The sequence below is a fragment of the Rattus rattus genome, chromosome 9 (assembly GCF_011064425.1).
Source record: "Rattus rattus isolate New Zealand chromosome 9, Rrattus_CSIRO_v1, whole genome shotgun sequence".
In the NCBI taxonomy this organism is placed as follows: domain Eukaryota; kingdom Metazoa; phylum Chordata; class Mammalia; order Rodentia; family Muridae; genus Rattus; species Rattus rattus.
Genome location: NC_046162.1, coordinates 71,836,361 through 71,859,408, shown reverse-complemented (window position 1 = coordinate 71,859,408; position 23,048 = coordinate 71,836,361). Strand labels below are relative to the sequence as shown.

The 23,048-nt window shown below is 48.4% G+C and overlaps 1 protein-coding gene and 1 pseudogene across 2 annotated transcripts in view; one reads left to right on the top strand and one right to left on the bottom strand.

Moving 5' to 3' along the window:
* The window catches only part of Pitpnc1 (phosphatidylinositol transfer protein cytoplasmic 1), a 263,465-nt gene that overhangs the window by 55,241 nt on the left and 185,176 nt on the right, over nt 1-23,048 (bottom strand). The window lies entirely within an intron of this gene.
* LOC116909070 lies at nt 10,789-11,525 on the top strand (annotated as a pseudogene).

The window sequence follows — 23,048 nt, the reverse complement described above, 5'->3', positions numbered from 1 at the left end:
CCTACTGAGCCTCTCCGGGCAAAACAATGCATCAGGCACCAGCCCCAAACCACTGAAGAATCATAAGAGATCACATCTATTGTCAGGGAAAAAAAATATCAAGGAACAAACTGTTTCCTGGTTGTTTGTGATTTGTTTTCCCCCCCCCCCCCCCGGTGTGGATAGGTTATAAACTCCCTGAGCGACAAAGTCAGGAACCACGCACAGAACCCATGGCAGAGCTCCACTTGTCCCCACCTGAGATAGCTGTAGAAGCCTCTAGGAGGAGCTACCCAACCAACCAAGACAAGGGGGAAGATAGGCTTGGCCCAGCATATGGTGGGGACATCGGACTGGGGCTCTGGCCAAGGGCATGATAAGGTCTGCAGGCTCAGCGGGATCTGTGCAGGATGGTTTTCCTCAATGAGCCCTTCTCCCCAGTTCACGGCTTTGGATGGAATGTCATTTTTAAGTAACAGCCCCACCCTGCTTCTCTTCCCAGTGGACTAGAACAGTTATTTTTAAGAATAAGCAGTGTTTCTCTCTCTCCCACTCTTCCTCCCTCTCTCCTTCCCTTCTTCCCTCTCCCTTTCTGATGCTGGGATAAAACTTGGGGCCCCCTAAATGCTAGTCAAGTGTTCCACCATCGATTCCAATCCCATGATAATTCTGCAGGTTCACATTGCTATAGCGGACATCTGTAACAACGTGAGTGTTTGATTGCTAATGACACAGCAGGCCTTTTGGATATCTCAGACACCTTTCCTGAGGCCCAGATCTATGTCACATGACCATGCCCCTCTCTGGGCATATTTAGATCTATGTTCACCATGTCCCCCACCCCAAACCCTCTGACTCCAACATTTTAACCTTGGATCTTTTTGAGGTCTTTTAATCATCCAAGGTGGGAACCTGGGTGTTATCTCACCATCTCATACTTCTCCTTCTCCCAGCATTCCAGACACTAAACTGGATGTATTCCATAGCCTCTATATCTCACCATCTGTTTCTATGACAGGTCCTCTAATCTTGCTGACATGGACAGCCATGGGCCTCGTCTTCCTGATAGCCACCTCCATCCATCCACCATCCATCCATCCATCCATCCATCCATCCACCCACACATCCACTCACTCACTCACTCTCACTCACCCACCCATCCATCAACCTACCTACACATCCACTCACTCACTTACCCAACCATCCATCCATCCATCCATCCATCCATCCATCCATCCACCCACCCACCCATACACCTGCCCATGAATTTTCTTCCCAATCCACTAAGTCAGTCTCTTCAGTCCCACTGGAACATATCAACTTATGGTAGGAAGATCAGAGCCCAGGAATGAAAATATCTGGTTCTAGGGGTTGGGGATTTAGCTCAGTGGTAGAGCGCTTGCCTAGCAAGCGCAAGGCCCTGGGTTCGGTCCCCAGCTCTGAAAAAAAGAAAAAGAAAAAAAAAAGAAAGAAAGAAAGAAAATATCTGGTTCTAAATCTGAACCTATGTCTTAGAAAATAGGGGACCCTAGGAAGTCCTTCTGGCCATTCCAGCATCTGGGCGTGTTCTCTAAGCTGTGAAGACAATAGGTTTGAAGGAGCTTTGCAGAGCTCCCAGCAGGACCGAAGATTACAGGCCAAGAGTGTCTATCTCCATTCACCAAATCCCTCCCTTGTCCTCAAAGTCTGCCTTCCCCTCCTCCCAGCTCTGCCTGGTCCCCCCTCCTCAGGGTCTCTCACCTCCTCCCCAGGCCATGCTCTCTGCTTCATCCTCTATGTTCTGGCCCCTGCTCCACCTTTGCCCTGAGGCCCCTCCCACTTCAGATCTGCCTGGCATCTCTCAAGATCACAGCGACTCCTATAAGGCATTTTAGTAAGAGAGCAATATGTAATCACAGATTCATCTGGGGGTGACATCTGCTTATAAATTGAATTCTTGGGCTCCCACAGGCACTCGCCTCTAACTGATGGAATTGACAAGGGGACACTGCCTCCGTTTGGTGGTTTGTCTTGGCTGATGTTACTTTTGTTAAATTTGGAGGTCATATATCACGATGAGACTCCGAGAGAGGTTGAACAAGTATCTATTGATTCTTAAGTTGCGGAATAAGGTCAGATGTAGCAAGAAGTAACACTCTCATGATTTATTTTATTTTAAAAAAAATTAAAAAAGATTTTACTTTAAAAAAAAAAGGTTTTACTTTTGGTTATGAGTATCTGTTTGTGGGCCCATGAGTACAGTGCCCACAGCGACCAGCAGAGGGCGCCAGATACCCTGGAACTGGAATTACAAGTAGTTGCAAGACACCTGATGTGGGTGCTGGAAACCAAACCTGGGCCCTCCATGGGAGTGGTAGACATTCTTAACTGTTGAGTGACTTCTCCAAGCCCTCCTGTGTTTATTATTTTTTCAAAAATGGCACTGCAGGGTTGGGCCTCACACATCCTGGTCAACCTCAGGACCACTGAGCCACAGCTGAAACTTTCCCGTTATGTTTTTTTTATGAAGAACCCTATGTCTCCTAACTCGTGTAACCAGTGTAAATGTTTCAGTGACAGGATTGGACAGCTGCTTCTGGACATAGGGACAAGATATACTTAACAGGTGACAGCAACCCTTTCATTCTGCTGAATTCTGCAAGTCTGAGCAGGGGTCCTACTAAGGAACAGTCACCACTACAGTCCCATCAAGTACCCCAAGCACACAGGGACCGTGCTAGAAGGTCAGGCCTCTGGCTCACCTCTGCACCCCTCAGTTCCAGTTCAGTCTTGTTTTCCGGGGGCGGGGGGGGGAGTGGTTTCAAGACAGGGTTTCTCTGTGTAGCCCTGGCTGTCCTAGAACTCGCTCTGTAGACCAGGCTGGCCTCAAACTAAGAGTTTTGCCTGCCTCTGCCTCCCTAGTGCTGCGATTAAAGTTGCGAGCCACCAAAGCCACTTGGATGGTCCCTCATGGACCTCGTCTCAACAACAACAACAACAACAACAACAACAACAGATGAATACATTTTATAATTTTTTTTTGCTATTGTTGAACTAACCTGTTCTATACTATGAACCAAGGATTTACATATACTTATTTATTTATTTATTTGTTTGTTTACAGTTTGTGCATGTGCACCTGTCAAGGATAGAGGTCAGAGGATAACCTTTGGTGATTGGCTTTCTCCTTCCACCTGATAGGTTTTGGGCATTGAACCCAGGTCATCAGACCTGGCAGCAAGCACCTTTTCCTGCTGAGCCCTCTTGTAGGCCCAAATACTATACTCAAACCCTGAGTTTTAAATTAGCATGTTTGTTGTAGTTGAGCCTTCCTTTCTTTCCTTTCCTTTTCTTTTTTTGCCTGCTAGCAGGTGACATCTTGTGACAGCCAACAAATAGTAGCAGATGTCAAAGTTCGAGAAAAAAAAATTATCTGAGAAAAAACTAGGACTTAGACCAAGCTCTCCCAATCAGGTTTATTATTCATGAATACGGGGAAGGGGGCTAACTTCAAATTGAAGGCTGAATCTTGTGAATGGAGAGAGTAGTTTGAGAGTCATGTCCCGGGAGCAAGGACAGCAGTCTGAGGGATGACTTGAATTCCTTGCCTAGGCCGTGCCTTCTGATGTGTTCTATTAATAAATCACGTTTTAATGGGAACATAAAATACCTTGACAGAATCCTGATGCTTTAACACAAGTTCTTGTTCGGTGGCTTTGGGGTAGGTGTCTAACAAGCTCTCAGGTGGTGCTGAAGCTAACGTGAGACAGTCAGCCTGGGCTTGCATTAGATTCCTTGCCTCTCTGGGAAGAGGTCGATTAAGAGACTTCTCTGAAAAGGATTAAGGTCTTAACCAGGGCCCTGACTGATCAAATGGAGAAGCAGGGTGCATCACACACACCCCTGCTGCCCCCATGGGGATGAGGATCAAACCGGGGGTAAGGGCACTGTCAGTGAGTTACCTCATCAGCCCAGGATGGGAGCACTGTTTAAGAGGTTAGACCATCCGACATACTTGAATTCGGGACAAAAGGCGAACTTAATGCTAGTGAATTCGGCCAGTTTTGTTGTGTGATCAGATCTACATCCATCCATCTGACTTCATGTTTTCTTTCTCTCCTTCTCCCCCATTCACCCCAAACCCAAGGTCTCATGTAGCCGAGGCTGGCCTTAAACTTATTCTATAGTAGAGGATGGCCCTAAACTTCAATTTTCCTTCCATGTGGATGCTGGGATTATCAATGGATATCACCACACCTAGTTTAGGCAGTTTGCGGGATGAACCCAGGGCTTCATTTATGCTGGGCAAACGTTCTATTATTGATGGAGAGACATTCCCCCAACCCCTGCTCGTGGTTGGGTTATTATTATCATCTTTAAGTGGGATCTCACTTAATTTCTTAGGCAAGTCTCGAACTCATGAGCTCAAATGCTCTTCTGCCTCAGTCTCCCTGGTGTCCACTCTTGGGAGCCAACTTGTAAGAGCTCAGCGCATCTGAGGCAATGACTCCAGGAAGGCTCGGTCCACACTTTGCTGGAGTCAGAGGCCAGGTTGGGATCATCCGGCCTCCGGGATTCTTCCTGCTGTACCTCAGGGTGACTTTGTGACAACATCTGGAGCCCATGCTGACAATGACCCCTCCCCCAGCTCTGGACAAACACGGCGTGGAAAAAAAATAAATATTTTAAAGATATATAAATAAATATAAAATTAAAAAAAATGAGAGTCTTCTCAAACGCCAGACAAGAGGACACCAGGGTGCCATCCGTGCGCATAAAGGTCACATAGTATGGCTTCAGAACCCTGTGGAAGAGGCACGGTGTGAATCTTATTATCAGACACAGCTAGGAAAACCAGAGAATAAGCAACAGTCCCAGAATGAGCAAAACACAGAAAAACCTCTCGGGCACACGGAAGTCACCACGAGAGGCAACATGAGGTCATGGATCAGAGGACCAATAAATAGTGGAGGGGGACACGGTAGGGCGGACCTGTCCTGCTTGTACTTGGAGCGTGATGGCCGAAGGATCAGGTGTTCAAGGCTGGCCTCAGCTACATAGAATTTGAAGGCCAGCCTGGGCTACGTGAAACTCTGGCCCCAATAAACAAGACTAAACAAATTGGCAAAACGTAAATACGCCTGTGTACCAGATTGTACTGTTGGGTCAATGTCCGACTTCCAGGTTTTAATCATTGCACCGAGGTTACATAAAAGAAAGTCCTTGTTCCTAGGACACACACACTGACGTATTCAAGGGTGAAGGGTCATTGCGCCTGCAACTTACTCTCAATGAGTTCTAGGGGAAAAGTCATACGTAAATATTTACAGAGACGAGACTTGAATAGGAAAAAAAAAGCTCTAACAACCGGAGGCTCTGAAACGGCTTCTGGAAGGCACGAGGCTTTTCAGTAGGGTATGCGGGAGGAGCCCTTCACGGTTTATTTTATACCGGCGAAAGCAGGACTTCTGGGCACATCATCCAGGCTTTGAGAAATGTTTAGACCAGAGATGCCTGCTACTGGCAGTGCTTTGTGCCCAGAATAGGGGATCTGAGGGTCTTAGGCTGTCCACCTCAGCTCCCTCCACTGCACAATAGAACCCTGAGAGTTGGCCCCTCTCCTGGAATCAGAGAGCTACACCCTAGATGAGCAACTGGACTGCGAGGGAAAGAGTCTTGGGCTGATGAGATGGCACAGTGTGTAAAATATTTGCTTTGTAGTTATGAGGACCAGGTTCAAATCCTCACCACAGCAATATCTAGCGTAAGGAGCTAGGGGACTAGGGGGTCCCTAGAGCCACTGGCCAGCTAACCCTAGCCAATCGGGGAGTGTCAGGTTCAGTTAAAGCATTGGTTCTCAACCTCTGGGTTGAGACTCAAATCGTATTTACATTATGATCTGTAGCAGTATCAAAATTATAGTTACGGAGTACCTATGAAAATAATTTTAGGGCTGGGGGTCACCACAACAGGAGGGACCGTATTAAAGAGGCTCAGTATTTGGAAAGTTGAAAACCACCGAGTTAGAGACTATCTCAAAAAAGTAAGGTAGAGACGGGGCTGTGGAGACGGCTCAAGGGTCAGGAGCCATGCTCTTTCAGAGGACCTGGGTTCGACTCCTGGCACCCATGAGGCAGCTCAGGGGATCTGAGATACCATCTCTTGGCCTCTTCAGGAACTGTACGGACATGGTACACACACACACACACACACACACACACACACACACACACACACACATATATACATAAAATAGGAATAAATAAATCTTAAAAAAAATAACATGGAAAATGGCCTAGGAAGACACATGATGCTGATTTAGAGTCTCCACACGTATTTTACACACACACACACACACACACACACACACACACACACACACACACGAAAAGCATGGCCTTCCACAGGTCTTACTGAGTGCTGAAATGATGGGGGAAGAGATACCACCGTCTACACCCCAAGCGTGGGCCTCCCTGGAAGCAGCAGGTCTCAGGAAGTCAGTTTGGCTTTGCCTGTGGTCTCCCACTTCAGGTGGGGTTGGGCTTTGCTGGATATTGTTTCCCTGTGGCCTTCTCTGTCAAACAGGCCAATCAAGAATGGCAGTGTCGGGGCAGACCAGAAGGGTTCTTATGGAGACCGTTTTAAGGCTAAGCCCCGGCCAAGCTTCCAGACGGGCAGTGGTCGGCTTGCAAGCTTCCCAAGATATCTCAGGGGCAAGCATTGAGGGAGAGGTAAGATACGCTCAACAAGAATTCTTCTGCGACTTTGCTCAACCCACCCTATCTCTTTTGATTATTATTTTTTAATGAAAAGTGTGTGTTGGGGTGGGGGGGGTACACTACCTCCCCTGGCCCTGAGCCTACAATCTGACTTGCAATGCTAATCTCTCCCTGCTGGCTCTGTGCCACGTGCTTGGCTCTGGGCCAGTTTAATATCACTCTCGCTGATAGCAGGTTGCAGCGGTGTTTCCAATATGAAGTTCGGCTTTAAAAATCTCTCAGACATGGAGACAGTCTTCTGGGCAAAGGGACCTTACCAACGCTTATCTTCTCGGGGTGGGCTGTGGGGCTCTGGCCTGCATTTCCAAACCTCCCCTACCCAGATGAATTAGATGTGGCTCCTATGGGGTCTTTAGAGGGACTAGGGATGGGGCTCAGTGGGTAGAGAGCTCACCTAATATGCACGATACCCACCACTGCAAAGGATTGGGTGTGTTGGCACATGCCTAAAATGCACCCATGAAGCAGAGGCAGGAGGATCAGAAGTTCAGAGTCATCCTTGCCTACATAGAGAGTCTGAACCAAGACTGGGTTAGAGACCGTGTCTCAAACGTAAATAGTCAGTGAAGGGACTCAGAGGATAAAGGGGCTTGTCGAAAGGTCAGATGACCCGAGTTCAAGCCCTAGGAACCCATGGGGGTGGAAGGAGAGAACTGCTTCCTGCAAATTGTCCTCTGACCACCACACATGTGATGTAAAATACTCCCCAATTAATTAAACTAATCAACCAACCAGCTGGCCGGCTGGCCAGCCAATCAACCAACCAACCAATCAATAATATGTCTTTGGAAGAGACTTCAGGGATGTAGTTCGACGGTAGAACAGGTGCCTACGCGGGCCAGGCTCTGGGCTCAACCCCCAGCGCCACCATTGCAGCAACGACAATACGAAAACCAGTCACCCATCTCAACAGGAGGAAGATCAGCGGCACAGAGGGTATCTGCGGAGAGCTTGTCCTTTTCTGAGACGCTCTGAAGCGTGGCTCTCCGCTCTCCGTTTTTGTTTTCCGAGACCCCAGCCATGCACGCTGACTTACATACGGATTTCAACCAGACTTCTGATTAACCCTCTCATTTATCACCCACTGCCCACGGTTCCATAAACCCAGACATTCCGTTTCAGGGCAGGAATCTCTCTGAGATTAGCCTCCAAGGTCTACCCCAGTCACAAGATCTGCTTCTGGGCAGATGAGGTTGTATGTGTAAAGGACATAAAAGCAAAAAAAAGCAAAAAAAGCAAAAAAAAAAAAAAAAAAGAAGAAGAAGAGGCTATTAGCTGTGTAGCCTTAGACAAGGTATATGTGTGTGTGCGGTCTCTCTCTCTCTCTCTCTCTCTCTCTCTCTCTCTCTCTCTCTCTCTCTGTCTCTCTCTCTCTCTCTCTCTCTCTCTCTCTGTCTCTCTCTCTCTCTCTCTGTCTGTGTGTGTGTGTGTACACTGTGAGTTTTCTCAGCACACTCCTATCCCTTCTGATTATTGATTTTTAAGTTAAAAAGTGTGTATTGGGGGGAGTATACCACCTCCCCTTGCTGAGCTAGGAGTGTGCGTGTATGTACGTGTATGCACTCACATTATATATACATATATATACACACACACACACACATCTCTTAAGAGCAGTAAGAACCATAGTGAGCCTCCCTTTACACGTTGCTATGAATGTTAACTGCGATGATATATAGGGTACTAGAAGTATTAGATCATTCTTTATCTCTGCGACCTTAACCAAGAGCTCTGTGCCTTCCATTCTGACACAGTGCAGAAGCCTTGCTCTGTCTGGTATGGCCTGAGTGGCCAATCTGGTTTTAAGAGCCTTCTTCCTGCCCATCATTTATTATTTTACTGTCCATCACGGTCCTCAGGAACAGCTCCCCACAAACGCAGACTTACAATGCTACCTTTACTTAACTAACGTAATTTAGAGCCCTGACCCAAGATGGTGAGCCACTAATGAAATTTCCCCCTCGCTAAGATCTTCATTAACAAAAGGTCGGGAGGGCTCCAGGAGGAAGATGCAAAACCAGAGGGGCGAGGCGGGTAGCCACAAGCACCCAATGCGGGCGGGGGTCTCCAGTCAGGACCCAGATCTAGTCCGGGGCTGGAAGACAGCGGCCAGCTGGCAGGGGACAAGTGCCCAAGGACTTGGATGGATGCTGGAAAATCCATCAGTGGTTCTCGACAGAGCCTCTCGAAAGCGCTCTTTCTCCACCTGGGAGACAGGCTGAGCAGCTTTGGCTGTGGGTATTTTGAGATGTCCTTTGTCACTTGATCTCAGCTGGGGTGACTCGTGGGGCCTGAGAGGAGAAATAAATTGTCCGGACGTGGGGCTCTAGGAATGGGGCTCTCCACTCAGCTTTGATCGGGCCGAGGGGCTCTGAGGTTCACCCTCAGCTTGATTTTATTTTTAACTTGTTTCCTTTGCCTTCGGGTCTCTGGGGCCAGACTCTCCTCCCTACTGTAGCGTTCCCACCCGTTCCCCTCTTAAAATCTGTTCGCTTTTCATGAGACACATCCCCCGTCCCCCGCCATGTATTAGCTGCTTCTTCTGGCTTTAGCCTGTTCCGTGTTACAATAATGAAATAGCTGCGAGCTAGGAAAGTTTGTAAAGAAATGAGGAGGAGGAGCCCTCCTACACAGAGGCCTCTATGGAGCTGGCTGGTACACACACACACACACACACACACACACACACACACACACATAAACAAACATGCACACACACATAAACACACACACGCAAACAAACATGTGCATACACACATGCGTACACACATGCGTGCACACATGCGTGCACACGTGCGTGTGCGCGCACACACGCACACAAACACACAAACACACACACATAAACAAACACTCGCACACACACACATAAACAAACATGCGCACACACACATTAAACACACGCAAACAAACATGTGCACACACACGTGTGCACGCACACACACACACAAACAAACACGCGCACACACACATAAACACACACACACGCAAACAAACATGTGCGCACACACATGCATGCACGAGTGCGCGAGAGCGCGCGCACGCACACACACACACACAATTTAAACAGGACTTTTGGACTTTGCCTTTTCTCGGTTTTCAAGGGTGTCTCTGTGTTGCATGTCGGTCTGGCTTGTGACTCACTAGAGGTGCCCACATCTGGCAGCTTCGGCCTCTTACTCGCAGAATTCTAAGGTGGCAGGAAGTATTACAGACAAGAGGTTGTGTGTGTGTGTGTGTGTGTGTGTGTGTGTGTGTTTGAGAGACAGGGGTGTGTGTCTCTCTTTTCTTTTCTTTTTTTTGGGGGGGGGCTGGGGTGTTCTTATCTCTCAATACCATTATGTTTTAATCATGGGGACCCACACTGAAGACTTAATCTATTTCTAAGGACTCCTCAAAAGTCCGCCTCTAAATGTCAAAGCTGGGTGTTGCCTCCCTCTTAATCCCTTGCAGGGTGTGGTGGTTTGCATATGCTTGGCCTAGGGAGTGGCACTGTTAGAAGGTGTGGCCTTGTTTGAGGAAGCGTATCACTGTGGGGTGGGCTTGGAGACCCTCCTCCTAGCTGCCTGAGGATGCTCAGTCTGTTCCTGGCTTTCTTCATCGGTGAAGATGTAGAGCTCAGCTCCGCCTGCACCACGCCTGCCTGGATGCTGTGATGCTGCCACACTCCCGCCTTGATGATCACGGACTGAACCTCTGAACGTGTAAGCCAGCCCCAATTAAATGTTGTCCTTTATAAAACGTACATTGATCATGGTGCCTCTTCACAGCAGTAAGACCCTAAGAACAGGGGGATCAAATGGTAGCATCTACGCCTTTGAGGGACATACACCCCACATTCCAACCACAGCCTTTTCTCATTTTAAAATTTAAACATTTAAGATGCGCTACCCACGTCCCCCATTCACTCCTGAACATGGAGAAAAACCAAAGACATGGTTGTGAAGCCACTGTTCTGAAGATCCAGTGGGCAAGCATTGCCTTGAGGAATGCGGAACCTCTGAGAATCCCTAGCGATTCTTATTGAAAAGCAGGAGGCCATGCAATTGCCAGTATGAGTGTTTTTAGGAATTCTTGCAGCCCTGGAAAACTTGGAAGGAGGGAAAAACCCATTATTAAAATCAAACAACCAGCACGTCGTGCCCCGCCGGAAGTGAAGGTGCGGGCCTGGCTGTGGGCTCTGAGAAGCCCCTGCCCGGATGGCAGCAGTAGTTCTGGGGGAGACACCATGGGCCCTGAGCGTATCTTCCCCAATCAGACTGAGGACTCAGGGCCCCATCAGGGTCCTCCAGAAGGAACTGGGGGTTGGAGCAGTGAAGAACCTGAGGAAGAGGAGGAGGAAACAGGAGCAGGCCCAGCAGGCTACTCATACCAGCCCCTCAATCAAGACCCTGAACCGGAAGAGGTGGGACTGGCGCCAGTACGTGAGGGTGAAGATGGTGCTGCTGATATCTGAGATCGGATCCAGGCCCTGGGGCTTCACTTGCCAGACCCGCCATTGGAGAGTGAGGCTGGAGATGAGGAGGGAGCTGCAGCATTGAGCAGCCACAGCTCAATCCCCATGGATCTGGAACACGTGGAACTGGTGAAGAGGACGATGGCTGGAGTAAGCCTGCCCGCGCCAGGGGTTCCTGCCTGGGCTCAGGAGATATTGGACGCTCAGTGAGAAGATGTGGTGCAGAAAGCCCTCCAAGCCCGGCAGGCGTCCCCTGCCTGGAAGTGACCACTCAGGGAGCTAGCTGCCTTACCTCCCTGCATTCCAGGCCGGGACCAGCACAGGACTAACAGTTCTGGTTTTAACATCCGTCTTCTTCCCATGTCCCTTTTCACACCAAGACCTCTCAGAGACACACTTTGTTCAGTTCTGTACATATGGGGACATTGGCCCAAGCCCAGCCCACCTTAGCATGTATCATTCTGTGGAGAATAAAGCACCCTATGTACACAGCCAAAAGCAAAACAAAACAAAAAAACCAACAAACAAAAAAACATGACAACAACAACAACGACAAACTGGTTCTGTAAGACAGGGAAGACAGATTTCCCTTTCCTCACAATGAGGATGTAAACCTTTGACCAGGGTTTTAAAATTGAGTAGCATGGTTGGGGAGTAGCATGGTTGGGGAGTAGCATGGTTGGGGAGTAGCATGGTTGGGGAGTAGCATGGTTGGGGAGTGCAGGTTGGGGAGTAGCATCAGCTCAGGTGAACAGGATGCTCGGTCTTGGCCAACGCCGACGCTATTATCATTTTTGACATTAACCATTATCCCCTGAGGCCGACTCATTCTTGCCCCTTTATCCTGGAGGAAGTCACTCCCTCCTTTGGGGTGGCTGGAGCCCTTGCCCTTCTCTTGAGCCTGCCAGCTCCCTTTGCACTTTACAGAAGGGCCATTAGGTGGGGCCCTGTCCCCATCTCCCAGGTAAGCCAATGGCTAGGACTCTGGACTTTGAGGACCACTGAGTTCTGGGACAAATGCTCGGATTGTCCAAATGCACGGAGAGGCTGTGGTGGAGGAGGCTGGCTAGGGTCTGCAACCCTACAGGTCCCGAGCGCTTGCTATGGAAGAGGTTGTACAGTTGAAACCGCCAATCCAGTTTTAAAAAACAATCACAAAGATTCTTGAGGAGAAACAAACCAACCAACAACACAAAAGCACATCATAAGTCAGCTGTCACGACAGCATGACAGCCCTCAGCCGTCTAGCCCCTGCTTTCTAGCCCTCTGTCCCCACTGATGCCATCAATGGACCACTTTGACCCTTAACCACCATGAGGCACTACACCATCCTTATCCAATCATTTGTGTCAGCGTGCAAGTATCCATCTCAATATTGCTTTGGGACTCGGCATCCCATCAAGGAGGGGTCGAGGAAGGTCACCAGACCCTCACGTGAGGTTCCAGACACTTCTCTCAGCCACGTGTATATAATTCTGCCCTAGTGGCGTATGGCCTAGGGGAAGTTAATCTTACACAGCTATGGGGAGCCATGGTCCATCCACACTAGGAACTTTCCAGTATGGCTGCTTTGGGGTCACCCATGCTACTACAGGAAACCCCTCACCCACACTCTGATAGGTAGACCTGCACCCAGTACTCCTTGTGTCAGCAGGGTGAATACTTTGATTGGTCAATGGGACTTTACCGAGGAGGGGACTCGACCGTCTACTGTTGACATAGGCCAGCCTTCTCCTATCTCCTCCTTCGACCTTCACGGTCTCCCACATCAGCTGACCTTGTCCACGTGCTCCCCTATCTTCCGTGATCTTCCGTCTACCGTTCAATCCCCTGCTGAAGCCCAGACACTGTTTACTTTCCTTCCAAGTCCAACTTCAAGGTCAATCCCAGGATACCTTTTCCTGTCACCTCACTGAACCCTCCGATCCCCCAAGAGACTCGGGCTGGACCGCAGGCTCATTCTGACCTTGGCCTACTCAATTTCCCACACGCTGCAAACGACTCTTAGACGAACTTGACAACATTTCCTGTGCTCCTATGCACAGAAGGCAGAGCTCAGCTGGGGAAGGGACAGTCAAGCAGGCTGGTGGCACTGCTAACCACAGCTGCCCAAATCACCAGGCTGCAGAGACTTCCAAGCGAGCAGTTTCCTCTTCTCGGTCACCAGTTTCTCACCAGCGGGGACCTTTGACCTTCGCCAACCTCCTTCAAACCTCTTTCCTGGTTTCTCTTCCTCTCGATGACTTCTCCTCACATGCCTGAAGCTAGAGGCCATGTGCACAAGCTAACTGGTTTTCTGTCCCCCTTCCCTCCCTGTATCTGCCCTGCCCTCTGACCTTTTCTTCCACCTGGAAGAGGAAGTATATCAAAGTGTTCTATCGCGAAGAACACTCACTATCTGGTTTCCAGAGATGGTTCCTCCAAATTCTGGCCTGTGGGGTTCTTTATCGTTAGTATTTCACCACCAAGGGCTAATGTCAGGGGTTGGGAGTGTAGCTCAGTTGTGTCGTAGCTTGCCTTGCGTGCATGAAGCCTTGAATCCCTTCCCCATCATTGCTAGGGAAGTGAAGATTGGAGAGGAAGAGGCAAGAAAGGCCAGATGTTCAGAAAGTCATCCTAACAACAAAAGGAGTTTGAAGCCAGCCTGGGCCCACATCTGTTCCTTGTTTTCTGGGGTGTGTGTGTGTGTGTGTGTGTGTGTGTGTGTGTGTGTGTGTGTGTGTGTGTGTGTGTGCATGTGTGTGTGTGTGTGTGTGTATGTATGTATGTATGTATGTATGTATGTATGTATGGGTTTCATGTAGCCTAGGCGAGCCTCAAACTCTCCACATAGTTGAGGATGACCTTGAATTTCTGATTCTCTGCCTCTAACCCTCTGAGTGCTGGGACTAGTGCATGCATCACTGTGCCCAGCTGTATGTGTGGTCGGACGCAGTGCTTGAGATCAACCCAGAGGCTTTTGTGTATGCTGGGCAAGCATTCTACCCACTGAGCAACATCCCTGTACTATCCCTGCCCTACCGGATTGACCTTTTTACACTTTGTTTATTTAATTTCGTGTGTGTGTGTGTGTGTGTGTGTGTGTGCGCGCGCGCGCGCGCTCGCGCGTGTGTGAGTGCTCATCCCTGTACCTTGCCATGCATGTGGAGCTTAAAGGCCAAACTTCAAGAATCGGTTCCCTCCTTCTGTCATTTAGGCTCTGGGGATTGGGCCCGAGTCCTGAGGCTTGGCAGCAAGCGTCTTTTACCTGCTGAGCCATCTCACCAGCTCCAAGTTTAGTTTAAGACAAACACTTATTACACAATCCTTCCTTGATTTCTTGCTACTACAACGAAAAGCCACCATGCTAACTTTTCAGGGTCTTCATCTACACTTACCTTGAAGTTTAATTCTATGGCATTACGAGGAACAAAGTTTGAGCCTCTCTGGTATTTGGAGGTGAGACTTTGGGATTAGGGATAGAAGGGGTGTCAAGAGTAGACCCAATTCAGTTTTACAAATGAGGAAACCTGAGCCAGATGGTTCTGCCTCACCGGGAGATGCCCGTGCCACCTTAGGCTGCTGCAGACAGTCCCAGCAAGGCACAATGACCTCACAGTATGATACGACACACCCAGGGACTTCCTAACCTTCAGAACTGTAAACTAGACTGACCTTTCTTCTTTATAAATTATCCATCCTGTGGTCTCCAGTTATAGCAACAGACAATGGAATGAGACACACCATCAAAACAGTACCTCACTCCTTTCCAGATGAGCTACCTTTCTTCCTGAGATGTCTTTAAGAACTCTGAAAACTATTATTTTTGATACTCTGCTTCTAGCTATGGATTTATCTTCATGTATCTTTTTTAGCAGTTAGAGAGAGATTAGATGGTGGCGAAACCGAATTCCAATCCCCACACCTAGCTGGGTGACCTTGAGCAAGAGAGATCTGATCTTACATTTCCATTTTACCCTAAATATAAAATGCTTATCCCCCAGCATTACCCAAGCACTGAGGAATTAACACAGGAGCGGACCTGGATCTTAAGGGCTCCATAATGCTAGCCACCAACATTGTCCAAAGTAAACTTTGATCTAAGCAACTGTGCCTCTTCAGTCCTAGAAAATGCTTTCAGCTCTTCATGTTTCAAATATTAATCATCTTTGAGCATTTTCATTTTGTTTTGCTTGAGAGACACAGTCTCATGTAGCCCAGGCTGGCTCCAAGTTTGTTATAGAGTCTAGGCTAGCCCCTTGGACTCCCCAGTGTGGGAGTTATACATATAGGCCACCACTTCCCAGTTTACAGAGCACAGAGCTTAGTGGCCTGTCATGCACACTCTAACGACTGAGCTGTCCAGCCCTCTTAGGGCATTTTTCTTAGTCATTGCTGTGTGTTTGGGGCAGAGAAGAGGCCCCAGAACATGAATGTGTTTCTTACCCAGCAGGAAAGCCTGGGAGAAGTATGTCCCTTCCCTCTGTCCCCTCCCAACCTGATTAGTACCCTTCCTTTCACAGCCAGGCCCCTTGGAAATTCCTCTTTGGTTCATTGCAAGCTGGCTGGCTTTTGCTCCACTACGTCACCTCCCTGTCAAAAAGCTTGCCCACGACCTTACTACGCCATCCCTCAGGACCCTCTAGATGCCACGCTCACTGAACTCTGGGGCCATTATTGGTGCCGACGGTGTCTTCACCCACAGCTCTCTTCGGGGTCTGTGATCTCCACACACCCCATTTCTCCCTCAACCTCTCAGAGCGGCCCTTCTCATCCATCTTCTTCATTCCTACAGCTTCAAAAGTAACCCCGTGACTCCTCAGAGCTCGCCCTCTTTTGCTCAGCCGTGAACTTATGGATCCAATTTTCTACTGGTTCCTACTGTCATTTGCTGTGTGAGCACTTCAGCCTGAACTCACAACCTCTCCTGCCTTCAAGCATTTAGGCTACTGTAGCAAATTCCCTGAAATGGGGCTGCTTGTACATAACAGAGGGGTAGGAGGTTGGGGGAGAGGAGAGGGGAGGTAGATTCTCACAATTCTAGGGTCTGGGAAGCCTAGGTTAAGACTGATTCGCACACAACAACATAAGAGGGTGAGGAGTTTCTGAGGCTTTTAGCAAACAAGTGTAGGGACCCTTCTCAATTTCATTCTTAAGACGCAGCTACTGCCTTGGAGGGCTCTGGTAGGATTTCACCCAGAATTCTGGGAGGGCGGAAACACAGACCTTCCCACCACAGTGTCTCTTAAGCCATTAAGAACATTCCTTGTTGGGTGCTATTGCTACTCAGCTGTGGAAAAAAAAAAAAAAAAACCCTAAAGGATGGGGCCTGAGTTCAGCTGCTCTCCTTGTTTTACCAATCCAAAGAGGGACCAACCATGCCTCTGCTCTGAGAGACTAGGAGCAAGCCAGACTCCCTGGGACATAGGGAGAGGGGCCACAGTAACAGAGGGCTAAATAACAAAGGTTCGCAATAAAGATGGTGACCTTCCAAGGTGGCCAGCTTCTTCCTCACCCTTCTGACCTGAGACAAATGCCTGGCAGTTTAAAACAAAGGCCCTGTGGACTTCCTCTCCCACCAGTGGGCCGCCTGCTGCTGGACTGGCCCAACAAGTTCAAGGCCAGAGCAGGCTATGTTTACACAACAGTTGGGAGCCAGTCAGCAATCCTGCCTTTCTTCAAATGAACCAAGGCGAAATGAGAAGACACGCAGAATTCTGATGCCAGGAAGGCAGGACCAGGAGGATCCCTGGGGACCAGTCATAGAGCTCCAGATTCAATGAGAAATCTTCCATCTTTAAACCCTGCCAGCCCTTGAGAAAAGACTGGATTTTGGCATTTGAGTCCCGCCTCTGGTTCTTGGAGGGCCTTTCTCTCTCTCTCTCTCTCTCTCTCTCTCTCTCTCTCTCTCTCTCTCTCTCTCTCTGTGTGTGTGTGATTTTTCCACTGCTACCTGTGGAGGCATTTGTTCCTGCCTTTTAATTCCGTAACTGGCAGAGACAAATGAACCCAATCCAGACCCCTACATGATAACAGTTTGACAAACACTGCTTCATCTTAACATTGATTGTGTGTGTGCTTATTTGGGGGGTGGGGTTTGTGCGTGAATACACAGAGGTCAAAGATCAACCTTGGGCATCCTTCAGGTGTTGTCTAGCCTCTCCTCTCTTTGAGACAGGTCTCACTCTGTAGTCCTGGCCGGCCTGGAACTTTTATGTAAATCAGGTTGGCCTGGGGTTTACAAAGATCTACCTGTCTCAGCCTGCTGCGAACCACTATGTGGGTGTTGGACACTGAACTTTGGTTCTTGTTAAGATCAGCAAATGCCCTTCATTGGTGGTCCTTCTCCCCTGCCCAGATTCTAAACACCCAATGTCATTCAAAAGATGACCCAGGAGAGTAATGAAAGCCAAAGGGGATGAGTCTTTTCAAGTATAAGCACTTACTAGACTCTAGGGAATGAGGAGCACAAGGAAAAGCCTTTGGCCCTTGCCAGTTTAGAATAACAGGTATAAAAACCACGAATAAGTCAGGGTCCACAGATAGAGGTCGGAACGCATTTCAGAAGGCAGAGGTAGGCTGCACTGAGACATGGTGGGACCCTCCAGGTACGTTAGCCTGCCTGTAACAGGAACGACCTTTAAGAGTCTCTGAATACTTTGTCTGATAAAAAGATGTCTTGACTTTGCCCAGTCACTGATTACGGGTAAAGGCACCGGCCTGGTACAGCACAGAGTGAAAGGACGGAGGTCCCGTCGTTCTGAGGCGTCAAGGCTTTTATGCTAGAATTTCTGTTTGCACATGTGATTTTACTTATGGTATTTGCTGCCCCGCAACACTTCACGGCACAAACTTACAAAGGTGAGAAATTAAAGCCGCAGTTTTTGAGGCAGTTACAGAACAAATTTGGCCACACACGCAGACACCTCTCCAGAATCTGCCATCCTGGACTGTGGAGATGGCTCACCTGTGAACGCGTTTGCTCCCGAGCCTGATGAGTTGAGGGCCTACACGGTGGAAAGAGAGAACCGACTCCCGCAAGTTGTCCTGTGATTTCTATTCACGAGCCACGACATGCATGTACGTGCATAAGGACACACAAAGAGGCTCACAGGAGTCACTGGTTAGCGTCCTACCATTAGTAGACAGGAGAAGTATTTCGTTTCCGAATAGGAATCACAGACCTTAGACAGAGGACGCACTCGTGTGTGCTCATAGCCAAAGCAGAATGCCAGCAGCCTGTGTATCCCACGATTCCTTTTTTATTTTGATTTTTTTGAGACGAGGTCTAATGTAGCTCAGGCTAGCCTCAAACTTGCTGTATAGCTAAGGCTAGCCTCGAACTTCGAATCCTTTTGCCTCCTATACCTCCCCAGAGCTGAGGTTACAGTTATGTGACACAATGTCTGACTCATGGTTCTCTTAAATTAAAAAAAACTGTTTACTTATTATTATTATTGTTGTTGTTGTTGTTGCTGCTGCTGCTGCTGTGTTGCTATGCATGTCTGCACAGGCTACAGTGTGACCGTGAGCTCCGAGGACCACTTTTTGAGTCAGTTCTCTCCTCTCCCGGGGTTGCAAGTGTCGGCCCGCTGAGCCATCCTGCCTGCCCAATTCCTTTCTAGAAAGGGCAATTTGGTAGGGATTGAGCAGGGAGCAGCACTTGCTAAGCACATGTTCTACCTCAGAGAAACGCCCCCAAGCCTCGGCGAGATTGTTTTCTGTTAACAGAAAGCCCCAACAAGGCACACCATGTGTGCAACTGGTATCACATCTATTCCAAGAGACCCAGATGGTTCTGAGTAAATTTAGCCGGGTGCCGCAAGCAGGGTTCCCCTATAGATCAAAATAATGTTACTAGAAAAAAAAAATATACATCTCCCTGCAATCTTTCACTCCTGAGGAAGGTTCTCGGAATATATCATATTTCATTTCATTAATTCACATGAGTTCTGCCTTGCAACCACGGGGACGTTGACTTAGCTCATGACAGACCTTTGGACTTTGGTGTAAATGCTAACCAAATCCTTCAGCATCGAGTGCCGCTCACTTGGTTTTGGCCCTGAGCGCCTGTCTATTCTGTGATGGTACCAATGTGTTTGTTTATTTTATATCATTTTATAATATTGATTTTTATAATTTATTTACTTTTATGACCTGAGTCAGTGTCTGGCCTTGTACCCTAGGCTGGCCTCAAATTCCTCTGGCCTTCAGAGTGCTGGGATGTCAGGCGTGTGGCATCACATCCATCCCATCGGGGTATTCATCTGATGCTTTTCAACACATATTTATTAATAGCTTGGCCAGCATAATTAAGATAATTAAAATAACTCCACAGAATTGTCTGCATATTCCGAAGGCGTTTTTTGACCCTGTAGTTAAAGGGCAGGAAAGAGGATGGAACCATTTTTAGAGGCGACTCCGTGAACTTTATATTTTAGTCAGCTAACTATGATGGCTGGGGGGACTAGAAATAGGTCTTTAGGGCTGGTGGGATGGCCTGGTGGGCAAAAGAGCTTGCTGCAAAAGCATGAGGACTGGAGTTCAAATCCCTAGCGACCACAGGAGAATGAACACCTAGGAATGAGGTAACCTGGTATAGACATCCCTGAACAAAACTGACCTTGTCTCAAACACGGTAGACGGTGAGGACAAGCACCCAAAATTGTCTGTACCTGCATTCACACACAGACATCCATCCAAACTCAATATAAAAATAATGACACGTGGATCACCAATAGGCATTAGGGGGAGATAGATGATTTGAATATGAAGTAGCACTGGCCAGGGAGAAGGCCCAGTGAGTAAAGGAGTTTGCTGCCAAGCCTGAAGATCTAAGTTCAATCTCCAGGACCCACATAGTGGAAAGAAAGCACTGACTCCTACAGTTGTGGTCTGTCCGCCATAAGCACACAGGGGAGCACGCATCTGCTTGTGAACACACAAACACACAGTGAATGTCCGAAAAAATTACAAACACGTATGACTGAACAGCTTGGTACTATGAGATAAGCATGGTTCTTACCCTGAAGATCCAGTACCAGGGCCACTGAACCTTAGCTCACACTGTGCCTGGATAAAACACCGAGCATGCGTGCAAGTCCAGGAGCAGACGGAAGCATTAGACAGGAAAAATTGCTTACAAACGGTGGCCACTGGGGGTCATTAACTTCCTTCCATCATTCCCTCACCCCACAAAATTTTTCTTATAAGAGGCTAAAATACCAGCCAAGGCTCATCCTCGAAGGTGTGCTTATGACAGAGAGGTTGGCTCTGGACCGCTTTGTGGAAGGTGACACAGCTCTTCCCTTTCTGGGGCTCTGACAAGACATTCACATTCCCAGGCGGCCCACGGCTGTCCAGGGAAAAGGGTGCAAACACCCTCCCTGGCTGATTACTGGATGGCCTTTCTTCAGCAGATGCTGTTCCTGCGCCCACATTTTCTCTGCACGCATTTGTGGCTGAAATGTCCCTCACAGGTTCATGTACTGGCCTCTTGGTCTCCAGCTGTGGTGCTATTTTGGGAGGTTCGAGAAACTTCAGGAGCTAGGGCCTGACTGTTGGAAGGTTCCTGGGATCCAGCCCCTTGCTTATTCTCTGCTTCCTATTTAGCACGGAAGACACAGCACCCTTCCCCCCACACTCCCAAGGCCGTGATACCTAAGTGCACAAGAGCGCTGAAACTGTCAGCCAAAATCAATCCCCTCTGAGTTTTTTTCTTCAGTCAGGTATTTGGTCATTAGTGACAAAATAAAAGTGACTAATGCGTGGGTTGGTGAGATGCCTCAGTAGTAAAACTGCTTGCCATCCAACACCGACAGTATGGAATCCACTTTAAAAAAAAAAAGCCAGACGTAGTAGCTTGTGTTGGGAACACCACTGCTCCAACAGTGAGATGAGAGTTGGAGGCACGGGAATCACCCAGAAGTTCACATGCACAGGGCACCGGTGCAAATAACAAAGAGACCGGGATTTCACCACTGCTGGTGGAAGAGAAGGTTGACTCCCATTGGCATGATGCATGGGAGCGTATAAGTATACCCGTATAGCAAATAATAGGTAAAGAAAGAAGAACGTTAGAGAATAACTGGTTGATGCATTCACAAGGGTCACTCAACGTCCTCTCCCAGAGCAGGAGAGTGGGGTGAACTCACGTGGAACCCCAGACAGCCCCACTGGACCACAGAGAGAAGAAAGGTGCTGTCACTCATAACTACAAGATGCTATCGCCACTAACACTTTACCCCAGGGCTGCTAAAACATGAAAAACAGTGACACTAGAATAGACAGAACATGGAAGCTTCATTACAGACTTAGCATGTATGTACCAAAGGCCACACTGAGCACACTGCATGGTTAACATCTTCTACACATACAAGGGATTCAGGAGTCAGAACCACCCAGGCAAGTGACAAGGACACAAAAGTGATAAGCCAGCTGCTAAGTGGCCAATCTGGGGTTGAAGTCCTATGGATCCAATTCCAGGCCCTGCACCCTCCTTCCCCTCACTCTCCTGCCTCTATCCTATTGGGCACTGGCTTGACTGTCAGAGGGATGAGGGGGTGGTGCCAAGCAGAGTCCTTTCCAGGTGCAGGAGACCCAAGGAAGAGCAGCCATGATGCCCATCTTCCTGGCAGGAAGTCACCATACAGAGAGGGTCTGGTATTTGGGCCAGAGACTGGACACAGTCCTCCAGCTTGGTGAAGTGAACTCAAGAGAACTGTCTCTCAGAACGCCCCCAGCACGGTGAGAAGAATGGGGGCTGCAGGCTTCAGAAATGGGGCAACTTAACAGCTGCCCTACAGATCACTTTCACCACTCACGGAGCTGCAAGCCAGAGCCTGATTCTCAAGCCATCCCCACAACTGAAGTCAATGAGAAATACCACCACTGATGGTCTGAGTCATCTCACTGGATCCTTTCCTGAGTCCTCTGACCTGAGCCATGCCTCCTCATTCATCATCAGGGATGCTCTGGCTGATGAATTCTCATGAGTTGTTCCCTGCAGAGCCCTGGTCTGCCCCTGTTTGGCCCAAGGCTAGGCAGTGATTTCGCCGAACTTAGTATATCACTCTGGTTAGTGGGTCTGGCCAGCTGCTAGCTTTTGGCAGACTCCTAAAGTGTCCTCATCCAAAACGCTCCAAGACCCAAAGGCTGCTGGGTACCATCTGTCATGATCAATCCATTCACAGAAGGACCAAAAATGGCTCCACAAACATAAACAGAAAGATCTAGGTAAATAAACAAGAAAGGCAAGCTTTGTTTTTTTAAAGCGAGGAACAGTGGTTTCCCACAGCAATTAGGTCTCTTGTGAAGGGAAAAAAAATATTTGGGAAACAATTGCAAATATAGTGGATGGGGCTGAGAGTGGATTCTAGAAAGTTGGGGGGCGGGCGCATCGTGTCTCATGCAACATGACCTGAGGAGGAACCTTTTTCAAAAGTGAAAAGGTAAGTCTGCGATGGTACCTCACAACTGTAACCCTACTACTTGGGAGGCAACGGGAGAAGCATGCATTCAAATCCACCTTAGGCTATGTATACAGTGAGTTTGAGGCCAACCTGGGCTATTTAAGGAAACCCCCACATACAAAATCCAGCTGGGATCCCTTCTGCTCCTCTTCCCGGCTGATGACCATAGTAAATTTGCTGTCTGTATATTTTAAAAATAAAATGGGTTATGCAATATGTAAATAGTCCATAAGCAAAATATTGCTACATTATTTAAAATTTTTATTACATTACTTATCATGTGTGTGTGTTCATGATGCCTGCACACAGTGTCCATGTGGAGGTCAGAGTTTAACTTCTGGGGGTCAGTTCTTTCCTTCCACCCTGTAAGCCCCAAGGATCAAACCTGATGTGTTATGTAACAGCCGG